The sequence below is a fragment of the Pongo abelii genome, chromosome 5 (genome assembly GCF_028885655.2).
Source record: "Pongo abelii isolate AG06213 chromosome 5, NHGRI_mPonAbe1-v2.0_pri, whole genome shotgun sequence".
Lineage (NCBI taxonomy): Eukaryota > Metazoa > Chordata > Mammalia > Primates > Hominidae > Pongo > Pongo abelii.
In genome coordinates this window covers 81,059,095-81,082,494 of record NC_071990.2, presented here as the reverse complement: position 1 = coordinate 81,082,494, position 23,400 = coordinate 81,059,095, and the positions used below count along the sequence as shown (strand labels likewise).

The window sequence follows — 23,400 nt, the reverse complement described above, 5'->3', positions numbered from 1 at the left end:
TATCAGCAATAGAATTGAACAAGTAGATGAAAGGTTTTAAGAGCTCAAAGACAAGGCTTTCAAATTAACCCGATCTGACAAAGACAAAGAAAAAAAGAATTTTAAAAATGAACAAAGCCTCCAAGAAGTTTGGGTTATGTTAAACAACCAAACCTAAGAATAATTGGTGTTCCCAAGGAAGAAGAGAAATCTAAAAGTTTGGAAAACATATTGAAGGGAATAATCAAGAAAACTTCCCTGGCCTTGCTGGAGATCTAAACATCCCAATCCAAGAAGCTCAAAGAACACCTGGGAAATTCATCCCAAAAAGATCATCACCTAGACACATAGTCATCAGGTTATCTAAAGTAAAGATGAAGGAAAGCACTTTAAGAACTGTAAGGCAAAAGCATCAGGTAACCTATAAAGGGAAACCTATCAGATTAACAGCAGATTTCTCAGCAGAAACCCTACAAGCTAGAAGGGATTCGGGTTCTATCTTTAGCCTCCTTAAACAAAACAATTATCAGCCAAGAATTTTGAATCCAGTGAAACTAAGCTTCATAAATGAAGGAAAGATACAGTCTTTTCCAGACAAACAAATGCTGAGAGAATTCACCACTACCAAGCTAGTACTACAAGTACTGCTAAAAAAAAGTTCTAAATCTCAAAACAAATCTTTGAAATACACAAGATAAAATCTCCTTAAAGCGTACATCTCACAGGATCTATGAAACAATAACACAATGAAAAAACCTAGATATTCAGGTGACAAATAGCATGGTGAATAGAATAGTACCTCAAATCTCAATAACAACATTGAATGTAAATGGCCTAAATGCTCCACTTAAAAGATACAGAATAGCTCTTTCCCTAAGTAGCCTGAGGTAATCTGTGAAAATGGTTCCCTATACACTTGACCGGGAGAACCTCACAAAATCATACAAATCAAGAGGTTCCAATCTTCGTATTCACCTTAAGAACACTTGTGAAACTGCCCAGGCTATCAAGGGTATGCATATATGAAAAGCCACAAAATATCTGAAAGATGTCACTTTACAGAAACAGTGCATACCATTCCAATGTTACAATGGTGGAGTTGGCAGGTGTGCCCAGGCCAAGCAGTGGGGCTAGACACAAGGTTGGTGGCCCAAAAAGAGTGCTGAATTTTTGCTGCACATGCTTAAAAATGCAGAAGAGTAATGGTTAACTTAAGGGTTTAGATGTAGACTCTCTGGTCATTGAGCACATCCAAGTTAATAAAGCATCTAAGATGTGCTGCCAGACCTACAGAGCTCATAGTCGGATTAACCCATACATGAGCTCTCTCTGCCACATTGAGATGAGCCTTACTGAAAAGGAACAGATTGTTCCTAAACCAGAAGAAGAAGTTGCCCAGAAGAAAAAGATATTCCGGAAGAAACTGATGAAACAAAAACTTACGGCATGGGAGTAATTTCAGCATTAAAATAAATGCAATTAAAAGGAAAAAGAAAAGACACAGAATGGCAGAATGGTTGAGAATTCAGCAAACAAATATCTGCTGTTTCCAAGAGACTCACCTGACACATAAGGATTCACATAAACTTAAGGTAAAGGGGTAGAAAAATATATTCCATGCAAATGGACACCAAAAGCAAGCAGGAGTAGCTATTCTTGTATCAGACAAAACATACTTAAAAGCAACAGCAGTTAAAAAAGACAAAGAGGCACATTACATAATGATAAAAGGCCTAGTCCAACAGGTAAGTATCACAATCCCAAATATATATGCACCCAATACTGAAGCTCCCAAATTTATAAAAGCAATTATTATTAGACCTAAGAGATGAGATAGACAGCAATGCAATACTACTGGGGGACTTTTATCCACTGACATAGCGTTAAATGCCTACATCAAAAAGTCTGAAAGAGCACAAAGAGACAATCTCAGCTCATACCTCAAGGAACTAGAGAAACAAGAACAAACCAAACCCAGCAAAAGTAAAGAAATAACAAACAGCCTAGAAGAACTAAATGAAATTTAAACAACAACAACAAAAAAGACAATACAGAAGGCAAATAAAACAAAAACTGGTTCTTTGAAAAGATAAAAACAAAACTGATAGACCATTAGCAAGATTAACCAAGAAAAGAAGAGAGAAGTTCCAAATAGCTCAATTAGAAATGAAACAGGAGATATGTCAACCGAAACCACAGAAGTACAAAAGATAATTAAAGGTTACTATGAACACCTTTATGTGCACAAACTAGAACACCTAGAGGAGATGGATAAATTCCTGGAAACATATAACCCTCCTAGATTAGACCAGAAATAAAGAGAGACTCTTAACAGACAAATAACAAGCAGTAAGATTGAAATGGTAATTTGAGTTACCAAACAAAAAAAATTCCAGGACCAGATGGATTCACAGATGAATTTTATCAGACATTCAAAGAAGAATTGGTACCAATCCTATTGACACTATTCCATAGATAGAGAAAGAAGGAATCCTCCCTAAATCATTCTATGAAGCCAGTATCACCTTAATACCAAAACCAGGAAAGAACATAACAGAAAAAGAAAAATACAGACAAAGATCCCTAATGAACATAGATACAAAAATCCTCAACAAAATACTAGCTAACTGAATCCAACATCAAATCAAAAAGAGAATCCACTATGATCAAGTTTGTTTCATACCAGAGATGCAGGGATTGTTTAACATACTCAAGTCAATAAATGTGATACACCACATAAACATAAACAGAATCAAAAACAAAAATCACATGATCATCTCAATAGAGGTAGAAAAAGCATTTGACAAAATCCAGCATCCCTTTATGATTAAAACCCTCAGCAAAATCAGCATAGAAGGGACACACATTGAGGTAATAAAAGCCATCTATGACAAACCCACAGCCAACATTATACAGAAAAGAGAAAAGTTGAAAGCATTCCCCCTGAGAACTGGAACAAGATAAGGATGCCCACTTTCACCATTTCTATTCAACATAGTACTGAAAGTCCTAGCCAGAGCAATCACATAAGAACAAGAAATAAAGGGCATCCAAATTGGTAAAGACAAGGTCAAACTGTTGCTGTTTGCTGCTGATGTGATCATATAAAGACTCATCCAAAAAGCTCCTAGAACTGGCAAATACATTCAGCAGTTTCAGGATACAAAATTAATGTACACAAATCAATAGCTGTGCTATACACCAACAGTGACCAAGCTGAGAATCAAATCAAGAACTCAACACCTTTCACAATAGCTAAAAAATACTTAGGAATATACCTAAACAAGGACCTCTACAAAAAAAAAAAATACAAAACCGTGCTTAAAAAAATCATAGACAACACAAACAAATGGAAACACATCCCATACTTACGGGTGGGTAGAATCATTATGGTGAAAATGACCATACTGCCAAAAGAAATCTACAAATTTAATGCAATTCCCATCAAAATACCATCATCAGTCTTCACACATCTAGGAAAAACAATCCAAAATTCATATGGAACCAAAAAAAGAGCCCACATAGCCAAAGCAAGACTAAGCAAAAAGAACAAATCTGGAGGCATCACATTACCTGACTTCAAACTATACTATAAGGTCATAGTCACCAAAACAGCATGGTACTGGTATAAAAATAGGTATATAGACCAATGGAACAGAATAAAGAATTAGAAATCCACCCAAATACTTACAGTTAACTTATCTTCAACAAAGCAAACAAAAACGTAAAGGGGGAAAGGATACCCTATTTAACAATTGGTGCTGGGATAATTGACAAGCCACATGTAGAAGAATGAAACTGGATGCTTATCTCTCATCTTATACAAAAATCAACTTAAGATGGATTAAATATTTAAATCTAAGACCTGAAACCATAAAAATTCTAGAAGATAACATTGGAAAAACCCTTCTAGATTTGAGACGAAGACTTCATGATCAAGAACCCAAAAGCACATGTAACAAAAACAAAGATAAATAGATGGGACTTGATTAAACTAAAATGCTTCTGCACAGCAAAAGGAACAATCAACAGAGTAAACGGACCACCCACAGAGTGGGAGAAAATCTTCACAATCTATATGTCTGACAAAAGATTAATATCCTGACTCTACAAGGAACTCAAACAAATCAGCAAGAAAAAAACAAACAATTCCATCAAAAAGTGGGCTAAGGACATGAATAGACAGTTCTCAAGAAAGATATACACATGACCAACAAACATATGAAAAAATGCTCAACCTCACTAACGATCAGGTAAATGCATATCAAAATGACAATGTGATACCACCTTACTCCTGCAAGAATGGCCATAATCAAAAAATCAAAAAATAATAGAAGTTGGCATGGATGTGTTGAAAAGGGAACACTTTTACATTGTTGGTGGGAATGTAAACTAGTACAACCACTATGGAAAATAGCATGGGGATTCCTTAAAGAACTAAAAGTAGATCTACCATTTGATCCACAATCCCACTCCTGGGTATCTACCCAGAGGAAAAGAAGTCATTATATGAAAAAGATATTTGAGCATACATGTTTATAGCAGCACAATTTGCAATTGCAAAAATATGAAACCAGCCCAAATCCCCATCAATCAATGAGTGGATAAAGAAAATGTGATCTCTATATATACACACACACAAACACACACACACACACACTATATACACACATCATGGAATACTACTCAGCCATAAAAAGGAATGAAATAATGACTTCACAGCAACCCGGAATGAATTGGAGACCATTATTCTAAGTGAAGTAACTCAGGAATGGAAAGCCAAACATTGTATGTTTTCACTCATAAATGGGAGCTAAGCTATGAGGATGCAAAGGAATAAGAATGATATAATGGACTTTGAGGACTCAGGGGAAAGGATGGCAGAGGTGAGGGATAAAAGAGTACACATTGGGTACAGTGTATGGTGCTCTGGTGATGGGTGCACCAAAATCTCATAAATCACCACTAGAGAACTTATTCATGTAACAAAAGACCACCTGTTCCCCAAAACCCTATTGAAACAAACATAAAATAAAATAAGCAAAAAATGGCATGCAGCATCTACCAATGTCTAAAGGCCCTTAGATAGTTTATTTTCACAAGTCTTCTGAATAGATGGATGCCCTCTCTTGTCCTCATTAATTTTCCAAAGAGAAAGGCAGTTTAAGCATCATTTTCTCCTCCACATAGAGATCTGGTCTTTTTCCTCTTCTAACCTCTTTTTTTAACTGGACTATGTACTATGTTATATTGTCCTCTAATTATTCATAGGCCTATATTATTATTGCCTCAAAAAGATTCATTTTCTGAAGGTAGGAATTATTCATTTACTTCTATTTTATGACCCACAGTGCTGTGTGCATCAAAAATTCAATGTCTTCATTGACTAATATGCTACTTTATTGGCTTTGATATTGCATAAGAAATGTCACAGAACTGTAAATGATGTTTAAAACAATAGTAAGAAAGAGAGTAACTCAAAATTAGAGATTATAACGTATCATAAATAAAATATATCTTAGAACAGCCTAGAAGCAAGTCTCATTTAAAATATTATTTTTAAATTTCACAAATAACTAGAATTTTAATGTCTACCAGAATGCAGGTTTGAATGGAAAGGCTGATACTGGGTTCTAAGTTGGCTTTCCATTCCTTGGTCATAAAAGCTAACTGTACCACTCCTGAAAGCCACAGGTTATTTTGGCATTTCTTTGGATTTATAATACAAGCAGCACATTATTTCCAGTGTCTGGGCTGCCTGAAATAAGAAGTTCTACCTTGGTGTTGCAGGCAGTAAATGACTAGATGAACCCTAGTCAGGCAAGAAGGCAGTTTTAGTCTTTCCACATGCCAAACCTAAAGCAAAAGTGGCTAGAAATGGACCTAGAGAGTCTCATAAAAACACGAACTAACTTGAACCTCACTTAAATATAAACCAAACATCATCATGAGTTTGAAATAATCTAAACCCCCATCTTTCTTTGTTAGTTCTGTTTTTCTTTTTTGTTATTGCTGTCATTTTTAATACCCTTCAAACTCTTCTGGGTTACAGTCTAAACTGGAAGTGCCAGAATAACAACACAAATACTGCCATTATTTTCATGGCCTACCCAGAGTGGGAAACACTGGAAATATCAAGACACTATAATTAAAGTTCATCAAATTACAATTTCTGTAACAAAGAATACAAATAATAGGACAGTAGCCAATGTGACTTTGACAGGGACTAAGTCTAATGCCCACTGATGGAATTTTTTCTCTTTTCTTTTCTTTTCTTTTTTTTTGAGATAGAGTCTCACTCTGTCATCCAAGCTGCTGGAGTGTAGTGGCACAATCTTGGCTCACTGCAACCTCTGCCTTCCGGGTTCAAACGATTCTCCTGCCTCAGCCTCCCAAGTAGCTGGGACTACAGGCACGAGCCACCACGCCTGGCTAATTTTTGTAATTTTAGTAAAGACAAGGTTTTGCCATATTGGCCCAGGCTAGTCTCAAACTCCTTATCTCCAGCGATCCGCCCGCCTCGGCCTCCCAAAATGCTGGGATTACAGGTGTGAGCCACCATGCCCAGGGCTGGATTTTTTTTTTTTAAGTTCATGTATATAGAAATCTGGAAATGGAAAAGAAATGAAACTGCTTATTTGGGAATAACTGAAAAGCAAAGTTGTGAGCATATGTAGATGAAATCTACTCTAAATCTTGGTATCCAGTTTAACTATTAATATCATCACGGTTCCTGTTAAAAGTTTTTAATTAATGTTAGGTAGAAGTGGATGGCTAAACTTTATTTTTATTTCCTGCCTCTGTCCAATGTCTTGAGGCTGTATTATAAGTATAATTTTAAAAAGAAATAAGGATATGGGAAATCTACAACCAAAACAACTGATCTCTGAATGATCTAGGCTGACTCTTACAAATTGTAACTGGAGGCAGATATTCAATTTGGTCAATAAACCAGCAGTGTATATTGAGCAACTACCATGTGATCAGCTTTGTACAGACTGCGGACCAAATGACTGAGATTTTTGGTTAACTGAACCAGGAATAACAGCTTTAGGGGAAAAATGGTGGATTTTATTTTAGATGTGGTATGTGTTGAGATGTATTCAGCAGGCAGTTGGATATTCAGAGCCTGGGAAAAACTCGGAGCAAGACAGGGAGGTGTTAATTGAATTTATAAAGGTGAATGAAATGTACAAAGAGAAGATGATGACAGAACTATACATGACACTTATTAGATGGACTGGATGACACAGAAACCAGTGAGAGTCCAGGGCCAGTGACATGGGTATGTGGCCTATGCAATCTCACACAGCGTCACTCTCAGAAGGGCTCCACGCTCAGTGTAATACTATTGCCACAGTCTTAAAATTTTTTTAAAAATGTATCTTTGAACTGTGTTTTGTAAGCAAAGTTGGATGGGGCAATGGAGCACATGCATGAGGAGAAGCACTATGTGCAATGTGCATGCCCACCGTTCCTGGCCTTCCCACTCATATATGATGTCTCATGAGCACAGAATTCCAGTGGACTCACAATGCATGGGAGTTCAGCAAGACTCAATATGAGTACCAGGTACATGTTTCATCTTAGAGTAAGCATGTGCAGGGGAAGGCTGATAAGCCTTGAGAGGCCATGCTTTCTGTTCAAACCAGAACTTGTTGGTGTGAAAGAAATCAATGATGTTCTAATAAACCCCATCACATATTTTCTTACTTGTGTTAATTTCTTACTTGTGTTAATTAGTCAAGCACTTATACTGAAAATGATGACATACAAGTAAACTGACCATAGAGAGTGTTGATAGAATGTGTGCATATCAGTAAGTGAAATAAAAAAATAGTAGAGTTTGTTTTGTGCAGTGATTCCACTGTTCAGGTAAGAATGAAATACATATATATGTATGAGCTATAAAAATAATAGCTGTATAATTTTGGTGAGTACACATATAAGTTAAATGCTTTTAAATTTGCATTTAAAATTGGCATTGTACAATACGAAGAAAAGTGGTAAAATTTATTCTAATAATTAAAAATTTTATTTTTCTTTACTTAGAATGACATTAAATAGCAAATAAAAAAATTCCATGACAAGTCAAGAGAGAAACTGCAAAAGAAACAGAATTATATTGAGTAACTTTAACAGTAATTTTTCTTGCTTTTCGAACAAGGGAACTCAAATTTTCATTTTGCTTTGGGCCCCACAGATTATGGAGCCAAGCCTGAGAGGATCAATAAATGGAAGGGGGAACCAGGATAATCTGAGTCATGAAAGTCACAGGATAAGTGTTTAAGAGAGAGTATTTTTGGTTATTTGTTTAAATGCAGTCCTGTTGCTGGGCTGGGGGTTAGCAGCAGGACTTTTCATGGCTGCCTTCCCAGCTGGCATAGAGCCAGGGCTCCAGGAACACGGCTCACCTCCTAATTCTGCCAGATGTCTGTTGAGAATAGACACTAAGCATGAAGGTTAAGTGGTTTCTGATAACCTTTGAGAGAGTAGTATGGGGAAAGTAGCTAGACTGTAGGCTAGATTCCAAAGGAGTAAGGAGTGAGAAAAGAATATTAATGCAGCAAGGATAAATTACACTCTCAGAAAGTGTGTTGGAAGTCTAGATGGATGAATGGATGGATAGAGGAACTGGCTTGTGTACCTCGTTTTCTACTCTCTGTACGTTGGGCACTACACTGTGAAATGAGAAAATGGGAGATTTTTATGGCATAATAAAAGTGAGAACAACACTGAAAATATTATGTAAATCACTTTATGCCTAACACATTATCACTTGTAGGGTCAACAGCACACTTGGGTTATAAGTTTAAATTGGATTCTTTAATCCTTCTTTTCTTTTTGGATTTTTTTCTCTCACCATTAAAGAGAAATGTTGCTGACTATGTCTACGAGCATGTGCTAGGGTTGTACTAGACAGTAAGCCATATTTGGTGTGGTTTTTTTTTTCCAGTTATAGTTGTGGCATACGGTATACTAAACATTCAAACTCTTTCCCCAGGATCAAATTGTGTCCCATGATAGGCATCTGGCTGATGTTGCTGAGAGATGGAAATTCAATCTGCGTCTTTGAAAGATATTCCTCTCAACATGAAGCCAACTGGCCCACATGGAACTCGACTCTACAACTTCTGCTTCATTAGCAGCTAATGAGTAGAGCTCAGTGCCAAACAACAGGAAAATTCCTGCTTTTATTATTCCAGGTTCAAGGCTATGGCATTGGTCTAAAGAGTAAAATTGGCCTGCAGAAAATTGAAACACACTCCACACTAATAAAAACACAAACTGCATATACTGTAAGACATTTTTGAGTGATTATACCTGGAAGACTAATATCTGTTGTACTGAGATCATTTGCTTTTCAAATATTTCCAAATGTGTTATATTATAGCCTCCTATTCAGGACTAATTCCTGGGCCCAACTGTTGCAGGAAATTAGAGACCCCAAATGGAGGGACCGGCTGGAGCCACAGCAGAGGAACATAAATTGTGAAGATTCATGGACATTTATCAGTTCCCAAATAATACTTTTATAATTTCTTATGCCTGTCTTTACTTTAATCTCTTAATCCTGTTATCTTCATAAACTAAGGATGTATGTCACCTCAGGACCACTGTGATAATTGTGTTAACTGTACAAATTGATTGTAAAACATGTGTCTGAACAATATGAAATCAGTGCACTTTGAAAAAGAATAGAATAACAGCAATTTTTAGGGAACCAGGGAAGACAACCATTAGGTCTGACTGCCTGAGGGGTCAGGCAAAAAGAGCCATATTTTTCTTCTTGCAGAGAGCCTATAAATGGACATGCAAGTAGGAGAGATATCACTAAATTCTTTTCCTAGTGAGGAATATTAATATTAATACCCTGGGAAAGGAATGCATTCCTGGGGGGAGATCTATAAACGGCCACTCTGGGAATGTCTGTCTTATGCAGTTGAGATAAGGACTGAGATACACCCTGGTCTCCTGCAGTACCCTCAGGCTTTACAAGGGTGGGGAAAAACTCTGCCCTGGTAAATTTGTCATCAGACCGGTTCTCTGCTCTCAAACCCTGTTTTCTGCTATTTAAGATGTTTATCAAGACAATACGTGCACCACTGAACATAGACCCTTATCAGTAGTTCTGCTCTTGCCCTTTGCCTTGTGATCTTTTTTGGACCCTTATCAGTAGTTCTGCTTTTTCCTTTTGTCCTGTTCCCTCAGAAACATGTGATCTTTGTTAGACCCTTATTAGTAGTTCTGCTTTTTGCCCTTTGAAGCATGTGATCTTGGTACCTACTCCCTGTTCTTATATCCCCTCCCCTTTTGAAATCCTTAATAAAAACTTACTGGTTTTGAGGCTCAGGCGGGCATCACGGGCCTACCGATATGTGATGTCACCCCCAGTGGCCCAGCTGTAAAATTCTTCTCTTTATACTGTCTCTCTTTATTTCTCAGCTGGCCTAGAATTATGGAAAATAGAAAGAACCTACATTGAAATATTGGGGGCGGGTTCCCCCAATACCCAACTTTGCTTTCAACAGGTTCACTGATTGTATGGGGAAAGCCAAAGTAGGAGCAAATCTGTGTTTCTATGAATTGCCAACATTTGTTCCTGTTATCATGAGTCTGTTTTTACAGTCTGAACAAGTTTTGATTTTAATCTCAACTGAAAGCCACTGAGTTTAAGGCTCCTGATAAATGAGTAGTTTTACTCTTTGGTGTCAGTGTCTACAACAAAGAGGCTTGAAGAAAAAAGTGAGTGTCTACTTATCTCTGAAATAGACTAATGAATACATTTTACTTATAGAGCAATACTTGTCTCAAAATTACTTCGAAACATCAGAAAGTAGGGCTGTCCTCTCACCAGTACTTTATGGCTCATGACCTCCCTGCCTGCATCAAGACACAAATAGACCTGGATCTCCTCCCTCTCCCTCCCGGACAAATGCCCTCTTCAGAGTCAATAGCAATGCCTGATTGAATGATTTGTGCCTCCCTGCAGGCCTCTTGGCTGCCAGTAACTCACTTCAGAGTCTTGGTCATTTGTGGTGTGTCTTGAGGATGCTCCCTAGCTGTTCTCTTCCTCAGTTGGTTCTATTCATTTCTGGTTTGGGGTAATTGCATGTTTGAGTTCACAGTAAAAATATAAATATGTAAGTGATACACACTGTAAATCTTATTGCACATGATTCATACACACATGAATTTAAAAAGAAAAAAACAGGCAGGATATCACTGTAGGAGTATTGTTAGTTATTTCAAACTTTATAAAGAAGAAAGTGTTGTGTGTTTGCTGGAAGTATTTGTGAATTGTTAGCAACTTTTACCCCACTGCCTTGCATATCTGCAAATCAATGGAGTAAATAACACTGATTTGGTTCTCCTTAGAAGTAGCCCGGGGTTCACTGCAATGCCATTAAGACTATAAGTAAGCATGGTGTTATACAAATGTCAGTCATCTACAAGTCACCTACATAATTTTTGCCATATTAACATATTCTTTGTACTCATAATCTCAACATTTTTATGTAGACCTCCTCAGACTTTTAGTGAGTTAAGTCTATTTTAAAAGAAAACTGTAAAACACTGCTGTACTCCTTGTGCTTCACTGGATTGCATATTCTGGGTAGCATGGACATTTCTTTTGTAATCTCCTTGGCCCACAGCCCTGTGCTATGCTCATAATAATAAAGTATGTATGACAGTGTTCATAGATTGAGATCATCTTTTCTAACTTCAATGAGCTTAGTACATGAAAAATTTTCTACACAAAAGCATAGAAAATTTGAAATACTGATTTTCTTGTGTGATAGAAAAGGAATGAGAAAAAAATTGCACCCAAAGACTCATAGGATTTCAGACTTTGACATTCTGATGATCTTTTATTTGAAAAGACAAGAAAATAAAATTTTCTAAAGATAAGCTCTTGAAAAAACAGTTTCTTGTAACCAGAAACATATTAACCCTTGGAATTGTATGGTAATCTCGGTCGTTTCAGAAATGCCAGTGCCAATATGCTCAATCAAATTCTCATCAATGAAAAGAATGGCGACATTGAAAAGGCAGAATAGCAGCAGAAATAAAAGTGACCTTTTGGAAATTACTTTTGCTTTCATTGTTTGTGTTCAGATTTGAAGAGTATTCACTATTTGTTTTGCTAAAAATCTTTCAAGTGTCATTAAACTGAGAACTTGGGGCATCTTGTCTGACTTTGGGTAGAGAATAATTACCATTTGCACCCTACAAATGTGGGTAAGCTTGCACTGAAATAAACCATCCAAATCCATGACGAACATCAAAATTGTAGACATAAGGAGAAGAGTGGAAAATTGTAGTATGACAAAATAGCTACATTTAATTATGTAAAATTACATAGAATTTTAGTCTTCTTTAGAGGTGCTTTATTTAAACTTACATCTAAAGGCACGTCTTTGGTTAATGCAACTTTCATTTCAAGTCCAGGAGTTGACAGAACATTTATTAAATTTAAAATTCAAGCAGATTGTAATACTTGCAACTTTGAAAGTTATAGGGCCACTTTTCTGAGAAAAAAATATTATTTAAAACTGTGAGGTCCACTTGATCCCCTTTGTTCACATCAAATCTCTCATGTGCCCCTACCTATGAAGACTTTTCTGCTCTTTTGCAGAGACTAAATCTCATCTTAGGTAACACAGTGAGTCCACTCAAGACTTTCTCTTCCAGCCAGGCAGCATTCTAAGAAATGGTGTCCCTCTATACATGGCCTTTGCGGATCCTATGACCATTCTTGGTTGCCCTTATCTATGAGTCACCCCAGAGAAGCTACAAGAGTGACCCAGCACTATTCTCACAAGAAAAGACACTCTGGGTGGCTTGCTGTCTGGTTAGCAGGAGGACTGAAAAATCAATGCTGTCAACTTCTGACTACACTGAGCAGCTCATTAAGCATCATTATGCCCATTATTTCCCCTGGATCCTACAGTCCCTTTCTGAAGAAAGCATTGGTGTACACTCTGTAAAACAAGTTCTACTATCCTGGCTATAGGATATTCATTGAACCAGGAACTTGGGGCTCAACAGTGTCACTTTGAGTCAAAATGTGATCAGAGAAGAGAAAACCAAAGATACCATGAAAATAAGATCAAGTTGACCATAACAGAGAAGAAATAAGCAGCCGCTTTCCCAGGGCTGCCTCAGAGCCCAGACAGGCTTTCAGTTCTAGTCCATGTTTGTCCTTACAAGTAATCATTACTTCTTCCTTCCTCTAAAGCTCAGGTCAGAGTCTCATTTTGAAGCAACTCAGAGAAAGCCTCTGAGTTGGTATACACAGATGGTATATCTAAATAATAATACAATAAATAAATATAATGCTTTAATTATACAACTCCCAGGACCACTCTTTCTATATAAAATGTGGACTTTACTCTCTGGAGCAGCTCTCTAGCTCTCTCCCATGCATGTTCTTTCTCTCAGAATCTGCCTCCTCTCCTATTCTCATTTCAAGCCACAAAATGTGTCCTCTGTGTGCAAATCGGCATTTAGAGATCACAGAGATGGAAATGTGACAATCCCTCTTTCATGTGCGGCTTCCAAGCCTTGGTGTAACAGAGGCTCCATTTTTCCAAACTCTGCTTGCAACTGCTTTGTTAGCTACCAGTGTCAGAATGACCACTTGAAGAATTTTGCTGAAGCAGAGGAAAAGCACCAGTTCTAGAGGGGGTGAGTGCTCCTATTTGATCATAGTAAGAGCAGCGTCAGACAGGACAGTCTAAAAAGGACTCACCATTTCCAGCCCCAGGGGGCTTTCCTGCTACACTAAAGGAGAACACGTCCAACCACACTTCACCTTAACCTTCCTCTACTAAGTTCTGGATAAAATACCTTACTTATGAATAAATAATAACAACAATCATAACTCCTTTAGAGAGAGGGACCTGTCAAATGTACTCTAATAGAGATGCCATCTTTTCCCAGCCCTCCTGCACCTGTACACTCTGTCCCAATGGAAGAGCAGGAGTAGACACCTGACCCAAGCTGGGCCAATTTTTCTCTCTCCTGGGAACTTCGAATTAGAATGAACAAATATTGAGTTTGTTAATTATGTGACGCCAAGCTGGAAAGCCAGCAGGAAGAGGCCACCATTTTAAAGCAGCCCAGTACAAGGTGATAAGTAAATTAAGCAGCAGTCAGCAGAGAGAAAAGAATGAAGCTGGCATGCAGCATAGAGAGATACCAGGAGGCCCCTGGAAGACATGAAGGGAGAAATAAAGATGGGGAAATAAAATGAAAAGCTATATGATAACTTTCTAATTTTTTTTTTTTCTTTTTTTTTTTTTTTTTGAGATGGAGTCTTGCTCTGTCACCCAGGCTGGAGTGCAGTGGTGGATCTCGGCTCACTGCAACCTCCGCCTCCCTGGTTAAAGCGATTCTCCTGCCTCAGCCTCCTGAGTAGCTGGGATTACAGGCATGTACCACCACACCCGGCAAATTTTTGTATTTTTAGTAGAGATGGGTTTCACCATATTGGCAAGGCTGGTCTCGAACTCCTGACCTCAAGTGAGCTGCCCACTGCGGCCTCCCAAAGTGCTGGGATTACAGGCATGAACCACTGCACCTGGCCAATAATTCTTATAAGTCCTAGAGTTCTTGCTGAAATTAGATTCCTTAAATAAATTCCAACTTGCTTAAACCAACGAGTAGATTTTGGGGTCCTCACAATGAAATATACATGTACCAGTCGATTTCTTCTAACAAAAAAATAGCATCACTAAGTAGCAATCTGTGAACATAAGGCTCTTAGTTTTAGTCATAGCTGACATTAAAGAGATTACATTCGGAGATCACTTTATACTTATCACTTATTTTCTTCCATCTAAATTATTATACTTATAACAGGAGTACCACAAATTCCACAATTATTCATTGAGCTACTTTTGTGCATGGTGATGAATAAGTCAGGATTCCTTCCTGTTGGGGGCTGGGAATCAATGATGTCAACGAATAATGACAATGATGTGTGAAAAGTCTGTCATAGAGGCATAGGCTGATGTTCTAGGGCTTTGGAGACACTACCTTATTTGATTTTTCACCTACTTCAAAGACAGTTACAAGAATCTACACTTGGCAAAAACAATCACACAAGACAGGTAACCATTAGTTTAGTTTCAGTAATTTGTACTTGAAGCCTGAGGAAATAAAGTATTGTTCACTTGGCACATAATTGGCATTTAATAGATGTGAGCCTCCTCCCCAATGTCTTGTCATCTCTAACCACCTCCAATCACCATTTTAACAGTTAAAAATCAGGCATAAGAAAAGATTAGGCAATTTGTCAACTTGCCTGAGAACACAACTTAATTTAGAGCTGACAACTGAACAACATTCTTTTCACTCTGAGGTAAAATTTCCCAGCAAGATGTCAGAAGAAATATACAGTCTTCTATTTAAACACGTGTGTTGGCCGGGTGCAGTGACTCACACCTGTAATCCCAGCACTTCGGAGGCCAAGGTGGGCGGATCACAAGGTCAGGAGTTTGAGACCAGCCTGACCAACATGGTGAAACCCTCTCTACTAAAAATACAAAAATTAGCCGGGCGTGGTGGCACACGCCTGTAATCCCAGCTACTCAGGAGGCTGAGGCAAGAGAATCGCTTGAACCAGGGAGGCAGAGGTTGCAGTGAGCCCAGATAGCGCCACTGCACTCCAGCCTTGGCGACAGGGGGAGGACTCCATCTCAAAAAACAAACAAACAACAATAAAAAACAAGCGTATTAAGCCACAAACTGGCTTATCTCTTCTCCCTCCTGAGGTGGCATTAAAATGATAATAAAAGCTTTTTTAAAAGTATAAACCCCAGTGACAAAGAAAACAGGAGGACACAAACACAACATCAGAAGAATGATAGAAATGAGTTTCCAGGGAAGAAAGCCCCAGTTCACCACGGGAAGGGTGGTGCAGGGGAGGGCCAGCCAATGGGGAGAGTTGACTGGCTGTGCCAAGGCCTTTAGAGGTTTTTGGTGTGGCACACAGTAGGTGGAGGCAAGGGAAGAAAGCCTGAAGATTCCCTTCCTGCCCTCCCACGAGGAAAACAAGATCTCTACCTGCCCAGTGGGGGACCAGCGCTCTGCCTCCGGAGAGGCTGAGAGGGAGAGGCTTTGGGAACAGGAAACCAGGTTCAGAGCAAGAGCGGAATGATGCGCAAGGAACAAAACATGGGAACTAATGTCACGTGCAGGCCTCAGACCTATGAAGAACTTAGCGAACTGAGCTGCTGCCCGTTAGGGGAGAGATTCGAACTATTTTTGTGTGAAAAAGCCCCAGAGTAAATCCTCTCATGTACACACTAACAATGTTGGGGCCTTCTCAGAGTGATTGGTTTGCTGCCTAATTATTCAGAAACGAAGGCCACTGCTTGTCATGCCACACATCCACAGGTCTCCCAGCAGCTCTTTTAAAAAATCAATTTATTTTATGATAGTCACATAAAATTTACTATTTTAAAGTGAAGGATTCAGTGACATTTAGTAAACTTGTAATGTTTTGCAGCCACCAACTCTATTTAGTCCCCATCGCTACAAAGTAAAACTCTGTTTCTCTTTCCCATGACCCCTGGAAATCACCAATCTCCATTCTGTTTTCATGGATGTATCTATTCTAGATATTTCATATGAAAGGAATCATACAATATGTGACCTTTTGCGTTGACTTCTCTCAATTGGCATAATGTTTTGGAGGTTTATCCATGTTACCACATGTATCAGTACTTCATTCATTTTTATGATAGAATAATATTCCATTGTGTGAATACACTACAATCCAGATCGGCTTTTGATGCCTCAGTCGAATAAAAACAATCGACAATCACCATACATAAGGCAAAAGAGAGAAACCAAAATAAACAGAAAAATGAAAACTAGAGAAAACAATATAAATCAGAGAACACAGTAAAACTTTTAAAAAAGTAACAACTCATATCCTGAAAGATTAAAAAATGCACACCCATATGTGTATCTATTTGTGTATATACGTGTATATTTACTGTATACACATATCTACAGATATATGGCATCCTTAAAATAATAAGAAGATGCTGTGAGAAAAACAAAGGTTAAAAAGAAATAGTTGGCCAAAATAAAAATAATACATAGAAGGTTAGGAAGATAAGGAAATATCCCCAAAAGTCTGATCAAGAGAAATTTTGAGAGAAAAAAAAAATCACATATACAATTGTGAGAAGAAAATTAAGCAATGGCCTATTTTGAAAAACAAATGTTTCTTAGTCTAAACTTTTACACTCAGCCAAACTATTAGTCAAGGGTTAGAGTAAGGACATTTTCTGACATGAATGGTCTCAGAAAATTAGCTTCTCATGAATACTTTCTAAGGAATCTATTTGTGTGCTCCAACAAAGTGCGAGAAGAAAAAAGCATGGATACAGGACACAGGAGATGTAAGTTGGCAAACAGGATGAAAGAGCTCCAGCTCAACAACAGCTGGGTCACAGGCTGAGACATGACCAGTCCAGGATTGCGCAGAAAACTGAAGACTTTCAGAGCATCGTTGCAAATAAAGTACAGCATATGGACACAGCCATAAATTTCCATCAGCAGAGTACACAGCCATCCAAACTCCAGGCCTGCCCAGGAAAACGTAGCACAATTAAAAATAATCTGCACTTTTCAGCAGCTTCAAGGTCAAAGTTTTGTATGTAGTTAAACAGATATTTACCTGTCTCCTATGATATGGAGAAGCTGGGCGCTGTGTACTGGTTATTCTCCATTCGCCCCTCCAAATTCATTCTCCACCCTTCTTTGCCTTCTCTATGTCAAGAGAGGCTGACTCCTAGGGACTGCATCAGCAGACTCCCTTGGCTTCCGTCTTGCAATTGGGTTTAGCCAGTGGGAAGCCCTGGCAGGCAATCAGAAGGCAGGAGAGACTAGGATATACTCCCCTCTCCATTCTGTTTCAACAGCTGTGCTTTTTCCTCTATGGCTGCATCTCTTGTCTGGCGGCTCCTCTCCCATCGCTGTAGCTCTCACTAGGTTCCAGGACAATTCCCTCCTCCTTGCTCCTTCAGGCAAGGGATGGTAATGACTTCCCACAGTTGCTAGTTCCTGGGTGCGTCACCCTTCCTTCCCAGTTCCCTTAATCCGCCCATACCTTTGCAAAGAGTCCATTATTAAACTGTATTCAGTGACAAACCTTTGAATATGACATCTTTTTTTCTGCTATGACCCTAAATAATAAACTTTTTAAAGCTTAATTTAAAAAGTCAAACTTTAAACAGGCACTAGTATATTATTGTAGGTGAATTATTTGTTTTTAATCTTCCCTTCTGAGTTTAAAAAATCATGTGTGTGTTGGGGGTGCTGGGGCGGGGGACAGAGAAAGAGAGAGAGAGGGAAAAGGACAGGAAGAGGCAGAGGCAGAAGGAGTCGGGGGTGAGACAGAGACAGAGAGTTTGAGACGAAGAAAAAATACCATATTTTATTGATTCCAGGTTCTTGCAGTAATCAGACAGATAAAGATCCTTTAGTACTGGTGCTTGGACAGTGTTTTACAAAACAGAAAGATTATGCAATACTTAATATTTGGTAACAATTTTTAGCACATAGTAAATATTTTATTACTTTGTGTAATAAACATTCTGAAAAATAAATTCTTTCATTATGATATAACTTATGATCCTCACTCTAACATGGCTATGTTCTCTAATGACTCCTTTGTAAGTAAAATCATAAGTAATAACAGTTGTAATCACAAGTAATACTAGTTGTAATCATAATACGCATACAATTTTGAATCCTGATTTTTCTAAAGTACGTAATGACCATGTTACTATCTTGCTACATAATTTTCATAATCATCATTTGAAAATTGTACATTGTACCTAATCATATGGATATACCATAAATCACAAACCACACTATACCATATTATCCTAGGCAATGTTCCTATAATCTATTTGAACACTTTTATTGTTCAGAAAATAACATCAAATAAATCTGATGGACATGAGTTCTTCCCTTAGAAGAGTAAGCCAAGCTGGGACTTAAAGTGTGTTTGCTCTAGAATCTAGACTGGCCTGTAGGATTGACAGGCAAGTTGGCCAATGGTGTATGTGTACTGAGAAACAAAGCAGACCCTTCGAGAAGCCCATTCTCTAGGAAAAGTGAGCTTGGGACTCAGATAATGCCGGAGTCCTGGAGAGGGACAAAGGTTCTAAGTACAACAATCGGTCAGTTAATTCACTTGTCTGATGAACAGCTGTGAGGCCTGTTTCCCCAAATATTGATGAGATGTTGTGATCACCAGCCACACTAATTTGGGATCCCTGTATCTCAACAAGAGAAGAAGGATTTTTCTACCTCCAGAGAGAACAAGAGCACTGTCACCGCTCCAACGACCCAAAGAAGTATAGCTTCAATAGTGAGTGTCAGCTGCAGGCGGCACCTGTGGCAGTAGCAGCCCTTAGGTGCCTTCCATAGCTACTGGCAGCAGATATTTCTGCTGGGAGATGGAGCCAGAGCCAGAGAGAACCATGTACTCCATGTGGTTGTGCAAATTCCTTGGGTTTGAAAGCAACCCTCACGCAATTCCCCAAAATAATTAGGGAAACCCTTGTGGGCTGTCTAGTCTTTGGGACAGACTTTTTTAAAGAAATACTATTTGTTACTGTTAACATAGGGTCTAAATTACCCTCTGGGTTAGGGAAAACTAGGAAAAAATGAATTGAACTTTATAATTTTTATGCTAGGAGGGAGGGTACATAGACATTTACTATACTGTTCTCTGAAATATTTTGCTTAAAAGATAAAATCACGGTGCAAGTAAACATGCTCTAATAAGGAGTGTAAATATGGCAAATTTACACAAAGTATTTTCTTCCTTTTTTTTTTATTTGAGACAGAGTCTCACTCTGTTGCCCAGGCTGGAGTGCAGTGGCACGATCTCGGCTCACTGCAACTTCTGCCTCCCGGGTTCAAGCAATTCTCCCACCTCAGCTTCACAAGTAGCTGGAATTACAGGTGTGTACCACCATGCCCAATTAATTTTTGTATTTTTAGTAGAGACGGGGTTTCACCATGTTGGCTAGGCTAGTCTCGAACTCCCAACCTCAGGTGATCTGCCTGCCTCATTGTAGATGACACAAACAAATGGAAAAACATCCCATGAATTGCAATAATTAATATCATTAATATAACCATACTGCTCAAAACAACCTACAGATTCAATGAAATCCCTATCAAGATACCAACATCATTTTTCACGGAATTAGAAAAAACAATTCTAAAACTCATATGGAACAAAAAAGAGTCCAAATAACCAAAGCAGTCCTAAGCAAAAGAACATAGCTGGAGGCATCACATTGCCTGATTTCAAGTTATACTATAAGGCTATAGTAATCAAAACAGCACAGTACTGGTATAAAACCAGACACATAGATTAATGGAACAGAATAGATAACACAGACGTAAGATCACATATTTACAGCTAACTGATCTTTGACAAAGCCAATAAAAACATACACTGGGGAAAGGACACCCTTTTCCATAAATGGTGCTGAGAAAGTAGATTACCTATATGCAAAAGAATGGAACTGAACTCCTATCACTGTATATAAAAATCAACTCAAGATGAATTAAAAATGTAAAAGTAAAACCTGAAACTATAAAAACACTAGAAGAAAACCCAGGGAAAACTCTTCTGCACATTGGTCTAGGCAAATTATTTGTGACTAAGACCTCAAAGTGTAAGCAATAACAACAAAAAAATAGGGCCAGGCGTGGTGGCTCACACCTGTAATCCTAGCACTTTGGGAGGCCAAGGCGGGTGGACTGTCTGAGCTCAGGAGTTCAAGACCAGCCTGGGCAACACAGTGAAACCCCATCTCTACTAAAATACAAAAAAATTAGCTGGGTATGATGGCATGTGCCTGTAATCCCAGTTACTTGGGAGGCTGAGGCAGGAGAATTGTTTGAACCCGGGAGGCAGAAGTTGTAGTGAGCTGAGATCACCCCATTGCACTCCAGCCTGGGTGACAGAGTGAGACTCTGTCTAAAAAAAAAAAAAAAAGACAAATGGGATATAATTAAACTAAATTAAACTAAAAAACTTCTGCACAGTATAACAGATGATCAATAGGGTGAATAGAAAACCTGCATAATGAGAGAAATTTTTGCAAACTATTCATCCAACAGGAGACTAATATCCAGAATCTACAAGAAACTCAATTCAACAAATACAAAATAAAACAATCTCATTAAAAATGGGCAAAAAATATGAATAGACATTTCTCAAAAGAAGACATACAAATTTCCTACACGTGTATGAAAATTCTCAACATCACTAATCATCATAGAAATGCAAATTAAAATGAGATATCATCATACCTTAGTCAGAATGGCTACTACTATTATTTTACTTTTTATTTTTTTGAGACAGAGTCTCACTCTGTCGCCCAGGCTGGAGTGCAGTGGCGTGATCTCAGCTCACTGCAACCTCTGCCTCCCGGGTTCAAGCGATTCTCCTGCCTCAGCCTCCCAAGTTGCTGGGACTACAGGCACGTGTCACCACACCCAGCTAATTTTTGTATTTTTAGTAGAGATGGGGTTTCACCATGTTGGCCAGGATGGTCTCAATCTCTTGACCTTGTGATCCACCCACCTGAGCCTCCCAAAGTGCTGGGATTACAGGCGTGAGCCACTGTGCCTGGCCACAGAATAGCTATTATTAAAAGACAAAAAAAAACCCCCACATTTTAGTGAGAATGAAGAGAAAAAAGAATCCTATACATGTTGATGGGAATATAAATTAGTACAGTCTCTAAGGAAAACATGGAAATTTCTCAAAGAATTAAAAATACAACTACCATTCAATCCAGTGATCGCACTACTGGATATCTACCCAAATGAAAAGAAACCAGTGTATCAAAAAGATACCTGCACTCATGTGTTTATCACAGCACTATATAGGGTCAACCAACGAATGATTCGATAAAGAAAAGATGGTGATTATATACACAATTAAATACTATTTAGTGATTAAAAAGAGTAAAATCAGATTTTTTTCAGGAACATAGATGGAACTGGAGGTCATTATCTTAAGTAAAACAAGCCAGACACAGAAAGTCAAATATCACATGCTCTCACTCATAAGTAGGTACTAAAAAATGTGTACACATGGACACAGAGAGTGGAATAATAGAGAATGGAGACTCAGAGTGGAGAGGGAGTTGGAAGGCAGTGAATGATGAGAAATCACTTAATGGGTACAATGTATGTTATCTGGGTGATGGAGACCCTAAAGTCTTGACTTGAAGACTATGCAAGCTATGCATGTAACAAAATTATACTTGTACCCCATAAATTTATAAAAATTAAAAACAAAATAAACTTCCATGGAGTATGGTTTCTAAAGGACAGCTGCTGTGGAACTACTCATTTTTCTGGCCTAAGGGAAGGCTGCCAGCATTCAACTTTCAGGCTGAGAGTCTGCATTCACTTATTTTGTGGTTAAAACACTTGACATTAACACAGGGTCTGTGGCTAATGTCATATATATGAAATATATGTCATATATTTTAAAAAATTGAGCACAATATATAAACTAATCCAAAGGTGGAGGGTTTTCCTAAAGTATACTTTATTAAAACATGTAGATTTTCCTCTTTCAAATATAATACACTGCAAACTATTAGAATGGTTGAATTAGAATGCTTTTGGTTGCAAGCAATAGAAACTTAACTTGATTACAGAAAATGGTGGTTCATTGGAAGGATCTTGGGCTGATTCCTTACGGAATGAGAGAAAGAATGGAACACTTCAGACTGCATGTGGCAGAAATGGAGCTAGCCTGGGGGTTGATTGACTCTCTAGAGGCAGGGACCTGGCAAGATTGACTCCATATTGCATTGCAGCATTCCTCAATATAGTGGTTTCACCCTTTTTCAGTTAAAGATGACCTCCTCTGTAGAGAAGGTGGCCATAAATCCCTCCAAAATAACAACTTTCAGCTGAGTGTGGTGGCTCACACCTGTAGTCCCAGCATTTTGGGAGGCAGAGGCAGGCAGATGGCTTGAGCCCAGGAGTTTGAGACCAGCCTAGGCAACATGGCCAAACCCTATCTCCAAAAAAAAAAAAAGAAAAGAAAAAGCCGGGCACAGTGGCTAACACCTGTAATCCCAGCACTTTGGGAGGCCGAGGCGGGCCGATCACCTGAGGTCGGGAGTTCGAGACCAGGCTGATTAACATGGAGAAAACCCGTCTCTACTAAAAATACAAAATTAGTCGGGCGTGGTGGCACATGCCTGTAATCCCAGCTACTTGGGAGGCAGAGGCAGGAGAATCGCTTGAACCCGGAAGGCAGAGGTTGCAGTGAGCTGAGATCGCGCCATTGCACTCCAGCTTGGGCAACAAGAGCAAAACTCCATCTCAAAAAAAAAAAAA

At 38.5% G+C, this 23,400-nt stretch overlaps 1 pseudogene; it reads left to right on the top strand.

Annotated features, from left to right (window-relative positions):
- The first annotated feature begins 879 nt into the window (after positions 1 to 879).
- Positions 880 to 1,435, top strand: LOC112133852 (large ribosomal subunit protein uL22-like; annotated as a pseudogene).
- The last annotated feature ends 21,965 nt before the right edge of the window (positions 1,436 to 23,400 follow it).